The sequence below is a fragment of the Typopeltis vanoorti genome, chromosome 16 (genome assembly GCF_054136105.1).
Source record: "Typopeltis vanoorti isolate ZY-2024b chromosome 16, IOZ_Tvanoo_1.0, whole genome shotgun sequence".
NCBI classification, from domain to species: Eukaryota; Metazoa; Arthropoda; class Arachnida; order Uropygi; family Thelyphonidae; genus Typopeltis; species Typopeltis vanoorti.
Window position 1 is genome coordinate 63,147,675 of NC_143564.1, and position 22,594 is coordinate 63,170,268.

Consider the following 22,594-nt stretch of genomic DNA (forward strand, 5'->3'; position numbering starts at 1 on the left):
AAGCAGGTATAATGATACACAAATCAATGAAGAATAATATTGTATAACTACTGGGCTGAAAGACTAACAGAAATTAGACTCAAAACATTAAGAGGGAAAAAAAGAAGACAGTAAAACCTTTTAGAAAGAACTGCAGAAAGTCACAGATAAAACAAATAAAACAGACTATTTACTACTAGCAGGGATTAAATGCTAGAATAGGAAACTGGAAATACAAAGCAAACATAGGGAGATTTGGTGAATATACATGCAATCAAAATGGACACAAACTGTGAGATATTGTCATTTATAATAATACAAGAATAATGAACTCGGTATTTGAATATAAAGAAATACATAAGTATGCATGGTCAGCCAGAGGATGTAAGTCAGTTATTGACTACATTATCGCAAATTTTAAATTAGCTGAGTTAATCCTAGATGTAAGAGTATATCGAGGCTTTGAATTAAACTCTGATCATTTTAAGGTATTGGCAAAAATTCAATTTAAATCAAAATGGCTAAAAAAAAATAAAGTGGAAAATAACTATCAAAGTTTCAAAATGTTTTCATTACAAGATCCCCATAATAGGTAACATTATTAGAAATGCACTGATTTAAAAACAGAAACCATGCATGAATCAAATGACATGGAAGAGGAATGAGAAAATCTGAAGCAAATCCTCACAAAAGTAGCAACAGAAAGCTTAGGAATGAACATTAAATTGAAACAGAAAAAGAGGACTATGAAACTGGGACAAAGAAATAGAAAATATAATAAATAATAAAAATTTAAAAAAAACTACCAGAAATGGCTCAATTCCAAGACAATAGAAGCAAAACAAAATACAAAAGAAACAGTGCAATTGCAAAATGAGAAGTAAAGAAAAAACATACAGAGAGAGAGAGAGAGAGAGAGAGAGATGGAACAATTTTGTAACAGAATTAGTAAAGGATATATCTAAGCTATAACCAAAAAATGATTAAATACATCAACACATAACAAAGAAATAAAAGAAAGGTAAAAATACAAACAGATTTAGAAAAATGGATAACATATTTTCAAAATTTTTGGAATAATGATAACAGAGAAGTAAAATTTTATACAACAAACAATGATCTAACAGAAAATATGATGTCAGAACTTAAAAAATGCAATAAATAAGATGAAAAATAGGAAAACACAAGGAGAAAACAATATAAACATGTAACTGTTTATATTGTTTATACAAAAATGCAGGGGAAATTTTTAATGAAAGACTTCTGAAATTCTTTAACATGGTCTGAAAAAGTTCCAAACTCTTGGAAAAATAGCACTGGTTACTGCAATTTATAAAAAAAAAAAGGAAATAAAGATGACTGCAAGTTAAAAGAGAAACTAAACAGTATTATAGAGAACAAGCTACTAAAAGAACAGAATGGATTCAGAAAACACTGATCTTCCATGGATTCAATTTTCACTCTAAAAATATTAAATGAAAAGAGAAGAAAATTTCAAAAAGAAACACACATGGTCTTCATTGATTAGGAAAAAGACTTTGATAAAATTAATAGGCAAAAGTTACTTAAAATATTAACCGATCTAAACATACCAAAGCAGCTCTTACAGTCTGTTCAAGAAATATACACAGGTAATAAAATAGTAATCAAATTAGAAGAAATATCAGAATCGAAAGATATATCAAGAGCAGTATGGCAAGGATGTACCCTCTTCTTCACCTCTTCTTTTTAATAAATATATATATCACTGGCATTGCAAGCCCATTTTGGTTGGGTGTGCTGTCGTGACTTATGCAACCCGCACTACAAAAATTTATGTCAGTTTAACTGTGTGATTGCATTTTTATTGATGTCTGAAAGTTGTAAGAGTGTATAGCACATCAGTGCTCATTTTAAGTGGTCTAATACAATTAATTATAGGATAACTTTGAACACTTTAATTTATCAATTAATTCTAACCAAATCTGCATAGAGTGGGGGAGGGGGGACAATGTGTTTAAGCTATTATATATTAGAAAGCAATAATGAAGGAGAATGAAATATTTGGTTGGTATCTTTGAATTACTCAAAGGTGTAAAATTTCGAAGAGGATGAATCTTACTTCCTTCGACTACAATACTGTTTCCCATTGTAAATATGGGCAAAAAAGTTATAAATTTATCAATAATTATATATTAAAAACTTGTCTACATAATATATAGTTCGCACTTCATGCATGCAAAACAGATAAAACTCGGAAAACAAAAAGAGCAACCCATGATAAATGGCAACATTCAATTGGATTGCTTGACACAATAACCAATCACACTCTGTAGGTGCTATTATCTCAGAGCTCACCCTGCCTCACCTTCTGAGTGCTTTAAAACTGCTAGCACTCTAAAAATTTGATCTGTTTTGCCATTTGTACATTTGTTCAAAGTTCAAAATACAAACTCAAAGGTGTATGTATTTTGAGCACACACACACACATACACACACACCTGGGCTATTAACACAAATGTGATGCAATGTTTAAGTGTTGAAAAGTGTTCCTCTTCATGAAACATTAGTATATTGTGTTTACTTTTTAGGAATCATGTAAAGTCTGGAAACAATTAGGAAAGTCTTGAATAGGAATAAATGCAAAAATATAATGTCGATGATATTGCTATTTGGTAGATATGCACTGTACCTAGCAATCTAAATCTAGAAACAGCATAAGACATTTGGCATACAAATACTATTACAGAGATATACTGAAAAGACTTTTAATGGGATTATATTGATCAAGTGCATATAATAAACAACTAAGTTATACCAACTAGTTTCACCAACTAAGGCTGTTGGCATCTTCAGGGTACATAACTGATGTAAGGCACTAAAAAGTAAAAAACTGTTACAAACTATAATCAACTGATTCCAATTATATTAAACAAAGAATAGAGCACGTACAATACATTCATAGAGCGTGGATGATATCACTTGTTGTTATTTAGGAACGTTCTATGGTTGGCACTATAATTCAGTTCTGGCGAGTTGAAGGATCTGATAAGGGACTTCCAGATCACGGGCAAGATTAGTCCTTGGTTCCTGTTAAGGTTTTGTATACAGCGTGCAACTGTTGTGGCCTCCTTAAAAATTCGGGAGTGGAAGTCCTCCTCCATGTAAGGAATTGTGCTTCAATCCCACTCTATGGTATGGTTCGTTCTTGAGAAATGAAAAGCTAGCCCCGATTTTTCTTCTCTGTTATTAATGACATCACCTATGTGTTCTTTTTGCCTAATTTCAAGGCTCCTTGAAGTATAGCCAATGTAATTCAAGCCACACGAGCAGGGTATGTTATAAACTCCAGCATATTTGGAGAAAGGATGGCTATCTTTTGAAGATCATAAGAAATGTCTAATCGTTTCTGTGGGTTTAAAGGCCACTCTTATTTTATGTGGTCTAAGGAGTCTAGCAATCTTATTTGAAACTGTCCCTGAGTATGGAATGACGATGGTAGAAATATCACGTACATCATCTTGTTGTCTATGTCGAGGTTCAGAGAAAAGTATCTTGTAGATGAGTCTTCGAGGAAATCCATTCATGGTAAGGTTGGTGGATATCAGGAATAGTTCTTCCTGGAGGTCCTGTTAATCTGCTGTAAGGAGAGAGGCATGGTTCTTCAACATGTGTACAATACTAAGTTTCTGAGAAATGTGGTGGCAGGAAGTGAAATGTAAATAACGTCCTGTATTGGTAGGTTTGCGGTAAACTGAGAGGTTGATACCACCATTCGGAAGCTTCTTAATTAAAGTGTCCAGAAATGATAATCGGTTATCTTTTTCAAGTTCTAGAGTGAATTTGATTGTGTGGTGTAGAGAGTTGATTTTGTTAAGAAAGTCGAACAGGTCCTTTTTTGTGTGGTTCCAAACGATAAAGATATCGTCCACGTATCTCCACCATACTGTGGGTTTAGGGTCTGTTTGAGTTAAGATTTTACTTTCAAAATCCTTCATAAAGAGATCAGCACAAGATGCAGAGAGGTGGCTACCCATTGCAAGGCCAGTCAATTGCTGATATATGGTTTTATTCCATAAGAAAAATTTTGATGTTAAACAATGACGGAACAGAGAAGAAATGTCTTGTGGGAGCAAACTTCCTAAAATGTTGATGACTTCCTCCACAGGGATGTTAGTGAATAGAGATGTAACATCCAGGCTGGCGAGTAAATCCGTAGTGGAGATAGAGATGTTGTTCAGTTTCTCAAAAAAATGTTGCGAATTTCGTATATAAGTATCCGAATTATGGATGTGTGGTTTGAGGAGGCCTGCCAGGTGTTTAGATAACAGATAAGTTGGCGAATTGATTCCATCCACAATTGGGTGTAGTGGTATTCCATTTTCGTGTACCTTAGGAGTGCCATATAGTCTTGGTGTTAGTGGATGCATGGATTTCAATCTACGTTTTAAGTCTATAGACCAGTTCACCATTTGACGTATTAAATCGTTGGTATCATTGTGGTTCTTTAGTGTTGGGTCTGTGACTAGGACACGGTAGGTTGATGTATCCAACAATAAGCTGTTAATCTTATCTTCGTAATCACTGGTGTTTAAAATCACTGTTGAATTTCCCTTATCTGCCTTCAATATGATAATGTCTTTCTTTTTCTTCAAACTATACAATGTTATTTTTTCCAGAGTAGTGATGTTTTTGTTAGGAGTTCTGGAAGATGAGAGGATGATACTACTTTTTTATCTAATATCAATAGCTATGGGTTCCGGTAATGATGAGACTTCCTTTTCTATATTACAAATGATATCCACTTTAGGGACATTATGAGGTGTTATCGCAAAATTGAACCCTTTTTTTAAGTATATTGATCTCTGGTTTTGTTAATACGTGATCCGATAAATTGAAAATTAAAAATAACTTTGCTGTCTGGTAGAGAAGGTTTTGACTTAAAACGTTTTGTATAAAGATCGTTAAATTTTTTGATTGGTTTCATTTGCTTGTTGTAAAGGCTTCATCATAGCTAGAAAAAAATTGGAATTGTTGAATGGAATTGTTCTTTTAAAAATTTTTTTAAAAGAACAATTCCATTCAAGACAAACGAAACATTTATTTTAAAACATCTTTGGCACTTCTACGTGAACGGATACAGCATACCAGATTTCTTTTAAGCCAAATAGATTTAAACTGTTAGCAGATTTATGACGATATTTCGAGTACTTTAGATCAAAATATATGGTCGCATTTGGAGAGAATGGTCACTTCTAGCTATGAAGCCTTTACAACAAGCAAATGAAACCAATGAAAAAATTTAACGATCTTTATACAAAACGTTTTAAGTCAAAACCTTCTCTACCAGACAGCAAAGTTATTTTAATTTTCAATTTATCGGATCACGTATTAACAAAACCAGAGATCAATATACTTAAAAAAGGTTTTCCATTTTGCAATAACACCTCATAATGTCCCTAAAGTGGATATCATTTGTAATATAGAAAAGGCAGTCTCATCGTTACCGGAACCCATAGCTAATGATATTAGATAAAAAAGTAGTATCATCCAATCATCTTCCAGAACTCCTAACAAAAACATCACAACTCTGGAAAAAAGAACATTGTATAGTTTGAAGAAAAAGAAAGACATTATCATATTGAAAGCAGATAAGGGAAATTGAACAGTGATTTTAAACACCAAGATAAGAATTAAATACGAAGATAAGATTAACAGCTTATTGTCGGATACATCAACCTACCGTGTCCTAATCACAGACCCAACATTAAAGAACCACAATGATACCAACGATTTAATACGTCAAATGGTGAACTGGTCTATAGACTTAAAACATAGTTTGAAATCCATGCATCCACTAACACCAAGACTATATGGCGCTCCTAAGGTACACAAAAATGGAATACCACTACGCCTGATTGTGGATGGAATCAATTTGCCAACTTATCTGTTATATAATCACCTGGTAGGCCTCCTCAAACCACACATCCATAATTCGGATACTTATATACGAAATTCGCAACATTTTGTTGAGAAACTGAACAACATTTCTATATCCACTACAGATTTACTCGCCAGCCTGGATGTTACATCTCTATTCACTAACATCCCTGTGGAGGAAGTCATCAACATTTTAGGAAGTTTGCTCCCACAAAACATTACTTCTCTGTTCCGTCATTGTTTAACATCAAAATTTTTCTTATGGAATAAAACCATATATCAGCAATTGACTGGCCTTGCAATGGGTAGCCACCTCTCTCCATCTTGTGCTGATCTCTTTATGAAGGATTTTGAAAGTAAAATCTTAACTCAAACAGACCCTAAACCCACAGTATGGTGGAGATACGTGGACGATATCTTTATCGTTTGGAACCACACAAAAAAGGATCTGTTTGACTTTCTTAACAAAATCAACTCTCTACACCACACAATCAAATTCACTCTAGAACTTGAAAAAGATAACTGATTATCATTTCTGGACACTTTAATTAAGAAGCTTCCGAATGGTGGTATCAACCTCTCAGTTTACCGCAAACCTACCAATACAGGACGTTATTTACATTTCACTTCCTGCCACCACATTTCTCAGAAACTTAGTATTGTACACATGTTGAAGAACCATGCCTCTCTCCTTACAACAGATCAACAGGACCTCCAGGAAGAACTATTCCTGATATCCACCAACCTTACCATGAATGGATTTCCTCGAAGACTCATCCACAAGATACTTTTCTCTGAACCTCGACAAAGACAACAAGATGATGTACGTTATATTTCTACCATCGTCATTCCATACTCAGGGACAGTTTCAAATAAGATTGCTAGACTCCTTAGACCACATAAAATAAGAGTGGCCTTTAAACCCACAGAAACGATTAGACAATTCTTAAGATCTCCAAAAGATAGCCATCCTTTCTCCAAATATGCTGGAGTTTATAACATACCCTGCTCGTGCGGCTTGAATTACATCGGCCAAACTTCAAGGAGCATTGAAATTAGGCAAAAAGAACACATAGGTGACGTCAATAATAACAGAGAAGAAAAATCAGGGCTAGCTTTTCATTTCTCAAGAACGAACCATACCATAGAGTGGGATAGAAGTGCAATTCCTTACATGGAGGAGGACTTCCGCTCCCGAATTTTTAAGGAGGCCACAACAGTTGCCCGCTGTATACAATACTTTAATAGGAACCAAGGACTAATCTTGCCCGTGATCTGGAAGACGCTTATCAGATCCTTCAACTCGCCAGAACTGAATTATAGTGCCAACCATAGAACGTTCCTAAATAACAACAAGTGATATCATCCACGCTCTATGAATGTATTGTTCGCATTCCGTTCTTTGTTTAATATAATTGGAATCGGTTAATTACAGTTTGTAACAGTTTTTTACTTTTTAGTGCCTTACATCAGTTATGTACCCTGAAGATGCCAACAGCCTTAGTTGGTGAAACTAGTTGGTATAACTTAGTTGTTTATTATATGCACTTGATCAATATAATCCCATTAAAAGTCTTTCCAGAGCTTTCTGGTTAAGAAAATTAAATGTTTTTTAACATACATAGATATACTATTTCTCGTGGATGATGATCTACAGAGATCATTGTCCACAAGTAATAGTATAGCTATCTTATCCTTCGGTACACCACTAGTTACCTTAAATCTTACAGACTCACATATCGATTATCTTTTGACTTGTATTTGCAATTTTTGCTACATGGCCCTGAACTTCAACTTGCTATCTACTAATAATCCAAAATCCCTAGCCTGATCAGTTTCTTCTAGAATAATCCCAACAATATAATACTGTAAAATTGACAAACTTGACTTACATATCAATTATCTTTTGACTTGTATTTGCAATTTTTGCTACATGGCCCTGAACTTCAACTTGCTATCTACTAATAATCCCAAATCCCTAGCCTGATCAGTTTCTTCTAGAATAATCCCAACAATATAATACTCTAAAAATTCGATGTAGCTTCAAAAAGACAAAGCAATTTCATCAATTTTTACAGAGGTCAAGTCCTGTAAGATTGTTAGAAAAATAACCTTGTATGTCTGTATATAGTTAAAGCTAAATGTTAATGTAAATAATCCTATGGGAATTGACTGTGCTTACTGCTGTAAGAAGGAAATTTCTAGAATGTTATGAACGGGCAATACCTTGCCACCAGAAACTTTGTATGATAGCTCCTTATAAGGATATATGAAAGTTGTTTGTGAGCTCCACTTGTAAACACCTTCAAGGTCAGTGCCAAATGGACCACCAAACTTCAGACAGCTTCCGCTGCCCAATGAATAGGATTAAAAGAGTGCAGTAGGAGAACAAAGAAAAGAGTCAGCGTTAGTGAAAGATCAAGAGATCGCACCGAAATATTCAGGGTCCCATATCTTCATGCAGGGATCCGAAAAAGGATGAATAAAAGGCATTGGCTAGAAGAACGGATATCGGTTTTCCATTGGTTGTCTATCGGTGGTCAGCCATCGATGACCTGACCTTCTGAAGAAGCCATGCCAGAAGTCTGAAGGAATGATGAGAGAAGCCGATCCGCCAGGCAGAGATTAGACCTGATGATAATCTTCGCCAGGAGCTATTTTCCGAGGAGAGGAAACTTCGAGCTGGAAGAAACTGCTCCATTACGTTGAAGCGCAAGCAAGTACTCCTCACGTCAAACCTTTTCGCCCGAGTGCCAGGAGGACAGCGTCCCAGAAACCGTCAGTGTCAATAATCTATCGGCGGTGTAAGAAGGGAGTCAAAACCTGATACAGAAGTAAAAGGTCAGGACTCCAAACTCGAAGCCAAGGAATAAGTATGCACAGTGGATAGCAGCCATAAAGTGAGTTTGATCCTTTTATTCAATTTTGTGAATTATAGGAGAACTTTAATAGTGGACTGTAAAGTTTAAGGTGCTGAAATTGAGCAGAGTTAATGAATGAAATTTAATGTTTGATAAGTGATAGAAGATTATGTGTGTAACAGTGAAAGAGTAACAGTGTGTTAATAGTACGCTTGCCTAGAATATTATTTTGGTATCAGAAGGAATGAACTTTTATGTGTAATGATGTTCTTACGTGTGTATCAGTTAAGGAGCAACAGTTTGTTAATAGTACAATTACTTAGGATATATTAACTTAGTATTGGAAAGCAGTGAATATTTATGTGTCATGGTGTCATGATAATCTTGAATTGAAAGGGCATTTTAAGATAATTGTTTTATTAAGAGTTAAACTGAGCATTTCTCTTTAATGGAATTTTTGTGTAAATTGCTTTGTGTAAATTGTTGTAAATAAAACGTGTTTTTTAAATGTTAACAGAGTGTCGCCTTAACTTTAATTTTACGATGCGCTGTTCCGAAAAATATTAGAACCTATTAGCAAGAACCCAGGAAAAAGGATAGAAAGAATTGTTGGTAGACCACGAGTGTAGATAATAATTAATCAGGAGTAAATTGAATATAAAGGGACAACTACTGGATGCACTTACCACTTCTTATTTCTAGAAAACGAACATTGGTGGCACAGCTTATCAAATAAATTTTCTGGTGTTCGAGGAATAAGAAGGCAAGTGCGGAAGGCATTATAGCTTAAAGAGATAAATAGAGATATAAGGAAAATTATAAGGTATATAAAAAGAGATAATACTCCCTCGTTTACAATATGACACTGGATATCTAATCATGCCAAAGTGCATGATTTACACTTACTGACCTTCAACTGACATCCATTTTTCCCATGCCCACAATTCCAGCATATTCAAATCATTCTGCAGTACTGCACATCAGCAGCTTTCCTGATTACACTGTCTTTGCATCATCAGCAAATAGCAATATGGGCAAATAGTCGCCTGTCAAATCCTTCCCAATATCATTATTGTACAGATTGAATAACAGTGGACCAAGGACTGATCCTTGTGGTACACCATTAGTAACCTTATCTAATAATCTAGCAGACTCACATCTTCCATATACCACTTTCTAATATCTGGCAGTTAGCCATCCTCTTACCCATGCTAATATTTTATAATCCATCTTCTCCAATTTATGCAACAGTCTTCCTACTGTAGTCTGTCAAAAGCTTTAGCAAAATCCAAAAGTATCATGGTGTATCCATTCCCACTTGTCTAATTCAATGGTAACATTATCATAGAAATGAGCGAGTTGCTAAAACATGACTTTTCCTTAGTAAACTGATGTTGTTCATTGCAAAGTAGAGATTCTCTGTTACTCCATTTCTGACTGTGAGCCCTAACCAACTTTTCCAAAATCTTCACTGACACTCCTGAGATAATGATTGGTCGATAGTTGGATACATAGGCCTTTGCACCACCCTTGTGCAATGGGATTACCATATATTCTTTCCATTCCTGCAATATCTTCCCTGTTCTGAGACTCAAATTTTATAGCCAGTTCAGCTGAACACTCTTTTAGCATCCTTGCTTAAATCCCATCAGACCATATTGCTGAATTATTATTCAGTTTGCGCAACAGCTCTAAAACGTTCTCTTCGTACACCCGAGTTTCTTCGGAAGAGGCAACAGTGAACTCAATTTTGCATACATCAAGTTGATAGCTTTTAGCAAAATGGGCACTCATTAGTAAAACAACCATTTTCTGCATCTGGATTCAGAAGAGTTATTCTTTCATATTCATCATTTTTTTTACTTGCAGTATGTTGACAGAATTCTCAAGGGTTATCTTTAGATTGCAGAGCCAGTTTCTTTTGATACTCAGACTTAGCTTTCCGTATAGCAGCTGTGACTCTTCTGGAAAGCTGCTTTTAATTTTCATGATGGACATCATGCTTATGCAGATGGTATTCTTTTCACATCATCAGTTTCTTATGAATCTCTTGCTTAATAAGATTACTCATCCATTTGATTCCTTCCCTATTTATTCTTCGAACTCTCAGGACAAATTCTGATATTGCATCATGTATTTTTTTAAATGCTGTCAATGCACTGTCAATATTCTTCCCATCTAGCAGCCAATACCATTCTACTGAACTCAGTATACTCCTGAGTTGGTCATAATTTCCTGCTTCGTAGTTCAGCATGTAACCATTTCTGAATGGAACATTCATAAACTTAGTCACTTCCCAGATGAGTGCAGCGTGATCACTGTCACCAACTGCAGGCAGAATAGTTACATCTTTAACTGAAATGCCATCTGACACTATAATCAAATCTAACACTCTTTGATCTCAAGTTTCCTTCTGTCACATGCTGCTTGAGGAATTTGTCCTGCAGCAGTTCAATAAATTCATTTTCATTCTTCTCATGAGATTCTAATGCTACCCAATCAACATTTGAATAATTCAAGTCTACCATCATGATTACTCTTTTCAAATTCACTGGCACATGAAATACTGTCACTAGTACTACAATCATAGTAATATCTGATATCATTAGCAACACATATACTGCACCCTTTACACTCAATACCAGATAGTATGTCTGATTCTGATGGCCAGGTATCACTAATGCATACAATCTGAGGTCCCAACATGTTGACCATGGCAACAAACTCTATCCCTTTGTTTCTGATAATCCCAGCATTCGTATATATAATAAGCTGCATAAATGTTCTTTTGTATATTCTCTTGTCTGTGGTCTGCATTCAGCATGACAGTTGAACAATTTGTAGATCTCTATTCTTCTCTAGTGCCTTATACATTTAGACATCTTTGCGCATGTTTGATGGGTCTGAACTGGATGAACACAAAGTCGAAATCATTCTCTCCTCATAATAATTTCAATGATAATGCCCATTCCAGTCATTAGCACAATTATATAACATTGTTGCTCTTATTCCTTCCATTATAATTTAGTTTCCCTGACTCTCTGTGTTAGGTCTCATACTAGTTATTAGTTTTTCAAGACTCCTGATACCAAATGCATTCAGGTGTAGGCTGTCTCTCTTATAAAAATCTAATCTTTACTGAAAATATTAGAACAAGTAAATACTTTCATTAGAAAAATACTTCCATACTTTCATAGACATTAAAGTACAGTATTAAAATTTTCTTAAAGTAAATGGCATAATAAATAACATATTGAAGCCATCCTTTGTACAAAAACACACAAGAATCAGACTATATAACATTCTGTCTAAACCAACTTTATCACATGGAAATGAAACATGGAGCATAAAAAAGAATGAAAAATGGATGCAAACAGCAGAAATGAAATTTCTCAGAAAAACAGCTGGATATACCAAGTGAGACCGTAAAACAAAAGAAATTTTAAAATCCCTGAATATAAAACAGTTAACCACTACATAAGTAAATATAAACAAATATGGTTAGAGCATCTAAATCAAATTTACAATAGCAGACTGCCAAAAATACTATACAGATATAAAATGAATGGAAAAAGATGAATTGTAATACCAAGAAAGCAATGTCATGAGACCAAAACAGGCCACTTGGCCTAAAATTCATGATAAGAAGAAAAAGAAGAAGAAAATAATAATAATAATACAGTCGACCCTCATTATAGCAAACTTGCAGGAAGCACAGGAATAGTTTGTGAGGGGTGGACAGTTAGTGAATTTTTTTTAGCATAGCACTGTACTAGTGGAGCATTGATCGTAATAAATTTAAGTCCTTCTGCCATCAAAAAAATATCTTAACATACATTTATGAATCCAATATTATTATTATTATTAATTAACACCTCCAGGGAATCCAAAGACTCATCAAGGGAGGTCACCTACTATACAATTCTCCATCTCCACCAACCGCAACTATCTTCTTCATCTACACCAACACCATTTACTGCCAACCACCACCATTATTTTCACAAACAATCAACAACATCCATGCCCATGGTGGGATTCGAATCCACAGCCTTTTGGCTGGAGAGCAGATAAGCTAACCATTCGGCCAACCAGACTGGCAACTCAATATGCTTCTGAGAAGGCATGACTCTTGTCAGAAACTTTGAATATGTCAAATTTTATAATGCAGTATTCATATTAACACTCAACAGTATACATATTACACCAGAAAACCAAAATACGTTAATTATAATCTTACATAGGAGAGGTCGCAAAACTGATAACACAACAGTGTGTGGGCAAAGTGGTTAAGGAGAAAGAAAAAATCTGTTATAAAATATTGTTTAATCCATTGGCTATTTGGACTGTTTTCTTGTTATAGCCATTTCCTATAACAAGAAAACAATCCATAGAATCCTTCAAAAATACAATAAAAAAAAATAATAAAAAAAAACTACAATAAGGGCATAGCTATCCCCTATACATATACGGGGTGATTCAGAACTCTTGGGCCAAACTTTAAGGGGTGATAGAACACCTAAACAAGCACTTTTCATCATACAACGCATGGTCTGAACTCAAGCGGTGAAGGGCTAGGGGTTAGCAACTACTGTGACAGGAAATGAAGAAACACAAGAATGACAGAGGAGATTTGAAACAATTGCAGAAATTACAGAACATAAATTAAAGAATTTTATTGAACAAATTACAGAAACTGCTCAAAAGAGCGACAGCCAACATTAATGCAGGCTTCACACCTTCGACTAAGTGATTGGCGTACATTGGCAAAAACATCAGGCATTTCTCATACAGCGGCAGCGGCAATAAAATCCTGGCAATAAGGGGTCCTCATTGGAATCGATGGGGCTATTGGCTTTTCATATGGTCCCATATGAAAAAGTCCAGCCATGAGAGATCAGGCGATCGTGGCAACCAAGCGACAGGACCATCCACACCAATCCATCGTCCTGGAAATGTTGCATCCAAAGTGTTCCGCACATCCACGCTGAAATGGGGTGGCACTCATTGTGTTGGAACCACATACGTGTTTGAATGTTTGCTGGAACAGGGTTCAGTTCCAGCTTGTAAAAATATGAGGTACGTTCTCCCATTCAGTCATGCTGGCAGAAGGTATGGGCCAATCAAATGGTCATGTAGGATTCCAGCCCAAATATTTATGGAGAAACGCAACTGGTACGAATGTGGACGTGTGCCGTGCAGATTTCTGCTCGCCCACATGACAACTGTGGGTATTAAAAATGCCCTCATGTGTAAAGGTGCATTCGTAAGTGAATAAGACATGCATCAAAGTACGGCTGCACTGCAGTCTGCTGCAGGAACCATTGTGCAAAATCCACAAGGCCGGTAATCTGCAGGTGTCAAGGAGTGCACCCTCTGTGCATGGTAGGGGTGTAATCGTTCGTCTCGTAGAACTCGCCACACCATCAATTGGGGACACACGTACAGCATGGGAAATTGCTCACGTGCTACATTCGGGATGATCTACAACCTTACGTAGAATTTCCTCTATAACACGTGGTGTCCTCACACTCCTTGCACACCCTGTATCCTGCATGCTGCTGACAAAGGAGCCCATTTCGCACAGATACCAGTGCAATCGTTGAAAGGTTTTACGATCAGGCATGTGTCTAGTCGGTCGGAAAGCGCTCTCAGTACAGTCTTTGGGCTTCCCTCGCATTCCTGTCCGCAGCTCCATAAATAAAATGCATGCACTTCACGGTAGAAATAACGATGACTGCAAAAACCAGCGCCTATAAGTGTTCACTGGAAAGCACCCACTAGCACTTCACTGCTCGAGTTCAGACCATGCATTGTATGGCTAAAAGTGCTTGTTTAGGTGTGTTCTATCACCTCTTAAAGTTTGGCCCAATAGTTCTGAATCACCCTGTGTGTGTGTGTGTGTGTGTGTGTGTGTGTGTGTGTGTGTGTGTGTGTGTGTGTGTGTGTGTGTGTGTGTGTGTGTGACGATTACCAGAAAGAATAGACATGTGTATATTGAATCAGTTGCAACTGTAACCTATTCTACATACATGAAACAGGCAGTGCAATCCCAAAATGAAAAGAACACAATCGAGTACCTCTGTCACAGAAAAAAATGTCTTTCTGACCATGTACTTGAAACATCACCATGTACTTGCCATCAGATTGACTGGAAGGGCATCCAAGTACATCAGAGCAAAACCTGGTACAAACATAAATTCAAAGAAGTCTGTGAAATGATTATTGACGAACCAAACCTCAACAAAAATGATAGCTTGAAAGTTCCGAGGATTTGGATGGCTCACCTACCACCCACAATAACAGAAGAATTTCCCACACAGTGAAGACCAAAAGAAGAGAAATTTAATTGGACAACAACATAGTAAATCTCAGGTAACAAAACAGGACTTGAAGAAACAAATAAATGCTGATGTAGTTTTACTAAAATAAATGTTTCATTTTTTATTTATTATTTTTTTTCCCCAGAGGTCAGGCTATGGTCAACAGTTGACTAAGCAGTTATTCTTAGTCAGTGCAGCATGTACCAACATGGCTTCTGATTAATTGTGTGTGTACACGTGTGTGATGTATTCCTGACAATGATCTTGACATAAAGGGCAAAACATAAGTTCTTTAACACAGTAGTGTCTCCATAATTATTCATAATGATAGTGTTGGGAATTGAGCAGGAGAAAAGTAGTATTTTGAATGAAAAGGAATACTTAAGTTTTTTGGATCCATTCTGAGAAGGCTATGGAAAAACCAGATATGAAAGTCAGTCCAAGAAAAAATGATCCTTTCTTTTAGGCTTACACGGTGATCTGAATACATTTCGGAAAATTATGGAACTACCGTGTTTGAGTAAAACTTTAGTTTAATATAAACCAAAATCAACACTCGATGTTTCGATCTTTATATCCAGATCATCTTCTGGAGCATATACATTATATACACTAGTGGCCAAAATTGTGGAAACCTTTTCGAAAAAGTGCATTTTTGAGGTTTGATGGCTTATAACACCATTTTTTTTTGGTGTAATACCATAAAATTATATATCAATGGAAAGATAATTTAATCAATAATATAATGCAACTAAGTTTGTTCAATTATTTGTATTCTATGAAAAGTTATAGCCAAATAACCAGAAAAAAAAAAAGAAGCAAAACTTGCTTAGGTTGATATGAAATAGCTTTCCTTCATTTGAATGTAGCCAATGAGCATGAGTGTTTAGAGAGAATCAGGTGTCATCTTGTTTTGGCAATAAGCCAATAAGGTTACAGTAGGATTCAGCTATCGATGTCATGTATTGGAGCTGAGAGGAGGACAAGTGTCAGTGTGTTATGTGACTGCTATCAAGTTGGTTGGGTTATTTTGTGTTCTTTCATACACTAGTAAACCTGAGCTTGTATAACGTAATAAAATTAAAGAAATGGCGCAAAGAGTTGACTGTTCACCCAGAAAGCGATGTAAAATAGTATTATTAAGTGAACAAGGCTACAGTTATGAAGAAATTAGAAGAAAAATTGGTGGAAACTTAACCAAAGGTGGCATTTCTAAACTTTTGAAGAGGTATAAGGAGACTCAGTCACTACAAAACCAGACTGGTAAAGGTGCACAACAGCAAGTGATAGAAGAATTGAGAGACTATGCCTATGTGACAGAAGAAAATCATCTCAGTGTATACATGATGAAATGACGCAATACAATGTGAAGTTGAGTGCAAGGACTGTTCGGCGCAGACTGCAGGAATTTGGTCTAAATGCTAGAATTCCACGAAAAAAGCCATTTTTATCTCTCAAACAAAGGTTGAAAAGATTAAACTGGGCTAAAAACCATGTTAACTGGACAGTGGAACAATGGGACAGTGTTATTTGGAGTGATGAGACCAAAATCTGTTTGGTAGTGATGGCATAAAATATGTAAGGAGAAGAATCGGAGAAGATTTGCATCCTGATTGCATTACACCTACCGTGAAACACCCACTTAGTGTTATGATCTGGGAAGAATTTGCATGATTAATGGGAATATAAATGGATGATATACTCTTGCACTTTGCAAGAGTATATCATCCAGGCGGTGACATTGCAGGAATGAATGAACCAATAGATTATACAGGAATTGTGGTGAATGAAGTGGAAGTGAATAGTCTATTACAAAACCTCAATGTCAATACATCTGTGGGATTGGATGGTATACCAGCTCATGTCGTATGTGAAGTGGCTAAAGAATTGTGAGTGCTCTTGACCATTTTGTTTAATTTGAGTCTCGGGCCTGGGTTAGTCCAGAGGGGATGGAAAGAGAAGAAAATAGTTCCACTGTGTAAAGGAGGTTCCAAGACTGTTGTTGTAAATTACCGACCGATTAGCATATCAGGAATCGTTGTCAGGGTCTTGGAGAAATTATCTTGGAGAATCAAGAGAAAAATACAGGAGATTGGATAGATGAAAATGGGATATTGTATGGGGGACAACATGGTTTTGTGATGGGTAGATCATGCCTCAGTAACTTGCTCACATTTTATAACACAGTGATGGCTGAACTGATAAGGGTAATGGGTTTACAGTGATTCTACTGGACCTTGCTAAGGCCTTTGACAGGATACCACATGGAATTCTAATCAGTAAACTGCAGCATATGGGGATGGGTATAGGGTTGGTTAGATGGATAGGAGGGTGGTTGATGGAGAGATATCAGAGAGTGGTTTATTCAGGGGTAGAATCCAAAAGACGGCCTGTGACTAATGGTGTACCGCAGGGTTCTGTTCTTGGACCACTACTTTTCAATTTGTTCATTAATGATATACGAAAGGATCTGAGAGGAAGTGTTCACTTGTTTGCTGACGATGCAAAGTTGGGTAGAGCAATAGTGAGTGCACAGGATGTCAAAATTTTGCAAGATGATTTGGATAGTTTGGAGGGCTGGGCTAAGGAGAATGGATGTCAATTTAATTTGGCAAAGTGTAAGGTTATGCATTTTGGGGTGAAAAGATTAGCAGCAGTATATCATATTGGTGGAACAGTGCTCCAGGAGATTGATGAAGCCATGGATTTCGGAGTGTTGGTGGATAGGGAGTTGAAGTTTAGGGGGCACATCGCAAAAGTGACTAAATAAGCTCATCAAATCACTTGGTTGCTGAAAAATACTTTAACAAGCAGAGTCAAACAAGTTATTGTTCCTCTCTATCAAGACTTGATAAGACCCCATCTAGACTACTGTGCCCAGATATGGGCACCAGGGTTTCTTCTTGATGGGGAGGAGGTGGAGAGGATCCAGAGACGAGTGACCAAGATGATAGCAGGTCTATGGAATGAACCTTATGAGAACAGGCTGAAGATTTGTGGGTTGCAAAAATTGGTTGATAGGCAGAAAAGGAGTGATATGATTGAGACATTCAAATTACTGAAGGGTTTCTATAAGATTAATTCAGAAGATATTTTTGAGAATAGGACTGGTGGTGGGAGGACTAGGGGCCATACATGGAAGCTGGGCAAGAATGTGGTTAGCAAGGGTGTTAGAGCTAGGTTTTTTACTTGGAGAGTGGTGAATGAGTGGAATAAGCTGCCAGAGTCTGTTGTGGGTGTCATGATTGTGAATGAGTTCAAGATGAGGTATGATAGATACTGTGTGAATGTCGAATAATTATTCTTGACATGATGTTAGGGCCTCCCTCAATGAGTCTGTCGACTCCTTGGAGTTGATCATAATAATAATAATAATAAATGCCAAAAAAAACATAAATGAAATACTTGAGCCCAAACTGAAGCCTTCCGGACGTGATCTTTTCGAAGATAATGAAGCATTAATATTTCAACAGGATTCAGCTCCATGTCATGTTGCTGCTGTGTGCAAAAAGTGGTTTCAAGATAATCATATTCCACTGTTGGAATGGCCTGGGAATAGCCCAGACCTTAACCCAGTCGAAAATCTATGGAGCCAACTAAAGAAACTTGTTAGTCAGAAGCAACCTAGCGATAAAATCCAATTAATAGAAGCAATAATTCAATCTTGGTTTCACATTATAACAGCTGCAGAATTAAAAAAACTTGGTTCACTCCATGGGAAGACGTTGTAAGGCCGTAATTAACGCTCAAGGTTACCCAACTAAGTATTAACTCACATTGGGAGAATTTTTGTATATCTCATTTTTTGTATGTGTTTCACTTTTCTTCTTTATAACTACTGTTCTAATAAAAAAATCCTTCATAAAAGTCGTTGCTTTACATTCTTGATTAAATATTATCTTTCTGTTGATATGTAATTTTATGGTATTACTCAAAAAAAAAGTGGTTATGAGCCATCAAACCTCAGAAATATACTTTTTCCAAAAAGTTTCCACATTTTGGCCACTAGTGTACATATACATTTTTTTTTTTTTTCACAGGCGGTCAGGCCAATAATTGTTGTAATGGTTGGTCAGTAACTTCAGCAAACCATGTAGATTGTAGTGCAGCTTGTTTCTCATTATATAATGTACAGGGTGTTCGGGATAAATTTGACAGTTTCGTAAGGAAAAAGAAAATCTTCTTTGTATCTATTAAATTTAATGAATTGACAAAAAACATTACAGGCAGAGTTAATTACAATACTATCAACAAGATTTACTCAAAATAACCACCATTAGCATCGATCACAGCTTCAATCCTGCTTCGGAACCTCGAACAAGCTGATGCTACAGTCTCCCTGGGAAGGGCCGCAAAAACTGTTTTAATTTTATCCATTAACTGGGCTTTTGTATTACTGGAAGTGCGATTGGTGTCTTTTTCAACTGCGCCCCATACAAAATAATCCATGGGGTTAAGGTCTGGGGAGTTTGGAGGCCAAACATTTGGACTGGTGAAGTCGTAGAAATTTTCAGACAACCATTTTTGACTTTTCCCAGAGGTGTGGCAAGGGGCCGAATCCTGCTGCCATACATACGGCCTACCATTGGCTACCCTTGTTATCCAGGGCTTGACTACAGTGTTTAGCAACTCCACGTAGCCATCTGAAGTCAACCTGAGGCCCTCTTGGAAAAAATGCGGAGGCATCACATTGCCTTCAGAGGATACACATCCGAAAACCATCACAGTTTGGGGAAATTTAGTCTGCATTACACGAGGAATGTCCTTTGTACTGTATGCAAGCCATCTGTTATTCTGCATGTTGTGTTTTTGATCCTGGCAAAAGTTTTTCTCATCGGAAAAGAACCAGATTGTTTGTGGTTCCGCAGGATGTTTCACTTTGCTTAGAAGTTTCTTCGCGTTTATCAAACGTTTTTCACGGGCCTTTTCTGTAAGCAGCTGACCTTTGCGGCGCTTGTATGAGTAGTAGCGGAGGTCTTCATTGAGTGCAAGCTTCATAGTAGAGGCTGCAACATTCATTTCACGTGACAAAGCCCGAATTCCAATGCCAGGGATCTTCAACACCTGTTCCTGCAGATTTGTGAGGAATTCTGCTGTACGAACGCAATCAGATCGTCTGCTAGGGATCTTTCTTCTTGCTACATCCTCGTAGTCACCATTGCAAGTCTCTAGTTCATGCCTGATTGTTTTTACTGTATTCAGGGAGCATTGGGCAGCAGTCGTAATATCCTTATTTTGATGGCGGGCACGAATCATCATGATACAAGTTATTCTCTTCCATGATTCAGGTGGGTTCCAGCTATCCATCCTTTCTGACATCTTGTATATGAATGAAGAAGGGTCCAACCTTTTAAATGAAGAGAAGTGTGTGTTAATACATGTAACTTACGGAAAAATATAATTAATTATAAATATGTCAAATTTATCCCGAACACCCTGTATATGCTCCAGAAGATGATCTTGATATAAAGATCAAAATGTCGCGTGCTGATTTTGGTTTATATTAAACTAAAGTTTACTCAAACATGGTAGTTGTCTCCATAATTTTCTAAAATGTAAGAAAACAATGATCTTGACTGGAAATTGGAGCATTATCAAAAGTAAGAGGGAGCAAAGCAGGATCTTTCTTCTCAATAATAAGACACGAATGTATTTTGACAGTATCGAAATTAACTAGATTATCCTAATCCTCACTTGCAAATATGAGGAGATCAGTGTTTAAGACACTGGTTTTACAATGTACTACTTCACAGAAAAGAAAAAGAAAGAAAATATTTAGATTACTCCAAAGTAGTAATTAACCTTTCTTCAAGAGTCCTATCAAGAACCGAAAAAAATCTACTTCTGAAAGGTTTCAACTTCGCTTTAACACCACACTACTTACCAAAAATTGACATCATAGCTCAAATAGAGAAAGAAATATGAAATTGCCTGGTGATACATCAGATCTCATCCATATACAGAGTAATGCATTGCTATTACAAAGCAAATTACCACCAAAGCAAATTACCACCAAAGAACTTACCTTACACAGAATACATAGCCCTCAAAGAACTAAAAATCAGACAAAAATATCATTATAATTAAGGCAGACAAAGGGAAGGCAATGGTAGTTTTGAACTCAGAGGATTATAACAAAAAAATGAAAACTCTTCTTGAAGATACTAATACCTATACACCTTTAGACAGAGATTCCACCTGGCGAGCTCACAATAAAACCAATGATCTAATAAAAAAGATACCCAATTGGACTGAAGAACTAAAAAGAACTCTACAATCAAAACACCCATTAGTTCCAAGAATATATGGTGTTCCAAAAATACACAAGATAGGTATTCCTTTAAGACCGATAGTGGATGGAAGAGACTTTCCGACCTCGAATCTGGTAAAACATCTCACCAACATGATTTTACTACACATTGGAAAAACAACATCTTTCGTTAAGAATAGTACACATTTTATTGAGAAGGTAAAGGATATATGCATAGGACCATCAGACATCTTAGCAAGTTTGGATGTAATCAACCTGTTTACAAATGTTCCTAGAGATGAAACAGTGAATCTCCTTGAGGACCTCTTTCCTCAGGATGTCGTAGAACTTTATAAACACTGCATAAAAAATACCTTTTTCATGTATCAAAATAAATTTTAGGAACAAAAAGAAGGACTGGGCTATGGGCTCCCACCTCTCCCTGGCTTTAGCAAACCTATATAAGGAACATTTTGAAAATAATGCTTTAAACAATTATCATAAAAAAAAGAAAATTTGGCTACGCTATGTAGACGATATTTTCATCATATGGCCAGGAAAAACAGAGGAACTAACTGCTTACAAAGATTACCTGAATAATATACACAACAACATAAAATTTACTTTAGAACAAGAAGAACATAAAAAACTTCCCTTTCTTGATATCCCAATAGAAGTAAATGAAAAAGATAATAAATTATCCTTCTCTATCTATAGAAAACCCAACAACACAGGAAGATTTCTTAATGCGGCCTCACACCACTATCCCTCGCAAAAAATAAGTTTAATTAAAATGTTGAGGGACAGAGCTTATAATATTTTCAGCACAGAAAAACAGAGAAATGAAGAATTTCAATAATTAACACAAATCCTCAAAAAAAAAAAAATGGTTACGAAGCTAAGACAATAAAAAGAATCCTCAACACACCTCCTACAAGCATCTCACAAAAACAAAATTTCAAGAATGCAATTACGCTTCCATACATCAAGAATGTTACAGACAAAATGGCCAAATAACTAAACAAACACATACAAGTGGTAGAAAAGTGGCTTTTCTACCGCTGGAAAAAATTTCAAGATTTCTACATCCCCCAAAACCTCCACGCCATCCTTTAAAAAAAACAGGTGTATATAAAATTCATTGTTCCTGTGGCATCTGCTATGTAGGCCAGACAGGAAGATCAGGGGAAATTCGCATGAACGAATACCAAAAAGACGTACAAAAAAGAAGAGAACACAAATCAGGCCTAGCATACCACACAACT

The 22,594-nt window shown here is 36.3% G+C and overlaps 1 protein-coding gene across 3 annotated transcripts in view; it reads right to left on the reverse strand.

The window, feature by feature from the left end:
* Gapvd1 (GTPase activating protein and VPS9 domains 1) overlaps positions 1-22,594 on the reverse strand; it is a 475,307-nt gene that overhangs the window by 224,001 nt on the left and 228,712 nt on the right. The window lies entirely within an intron of this gene.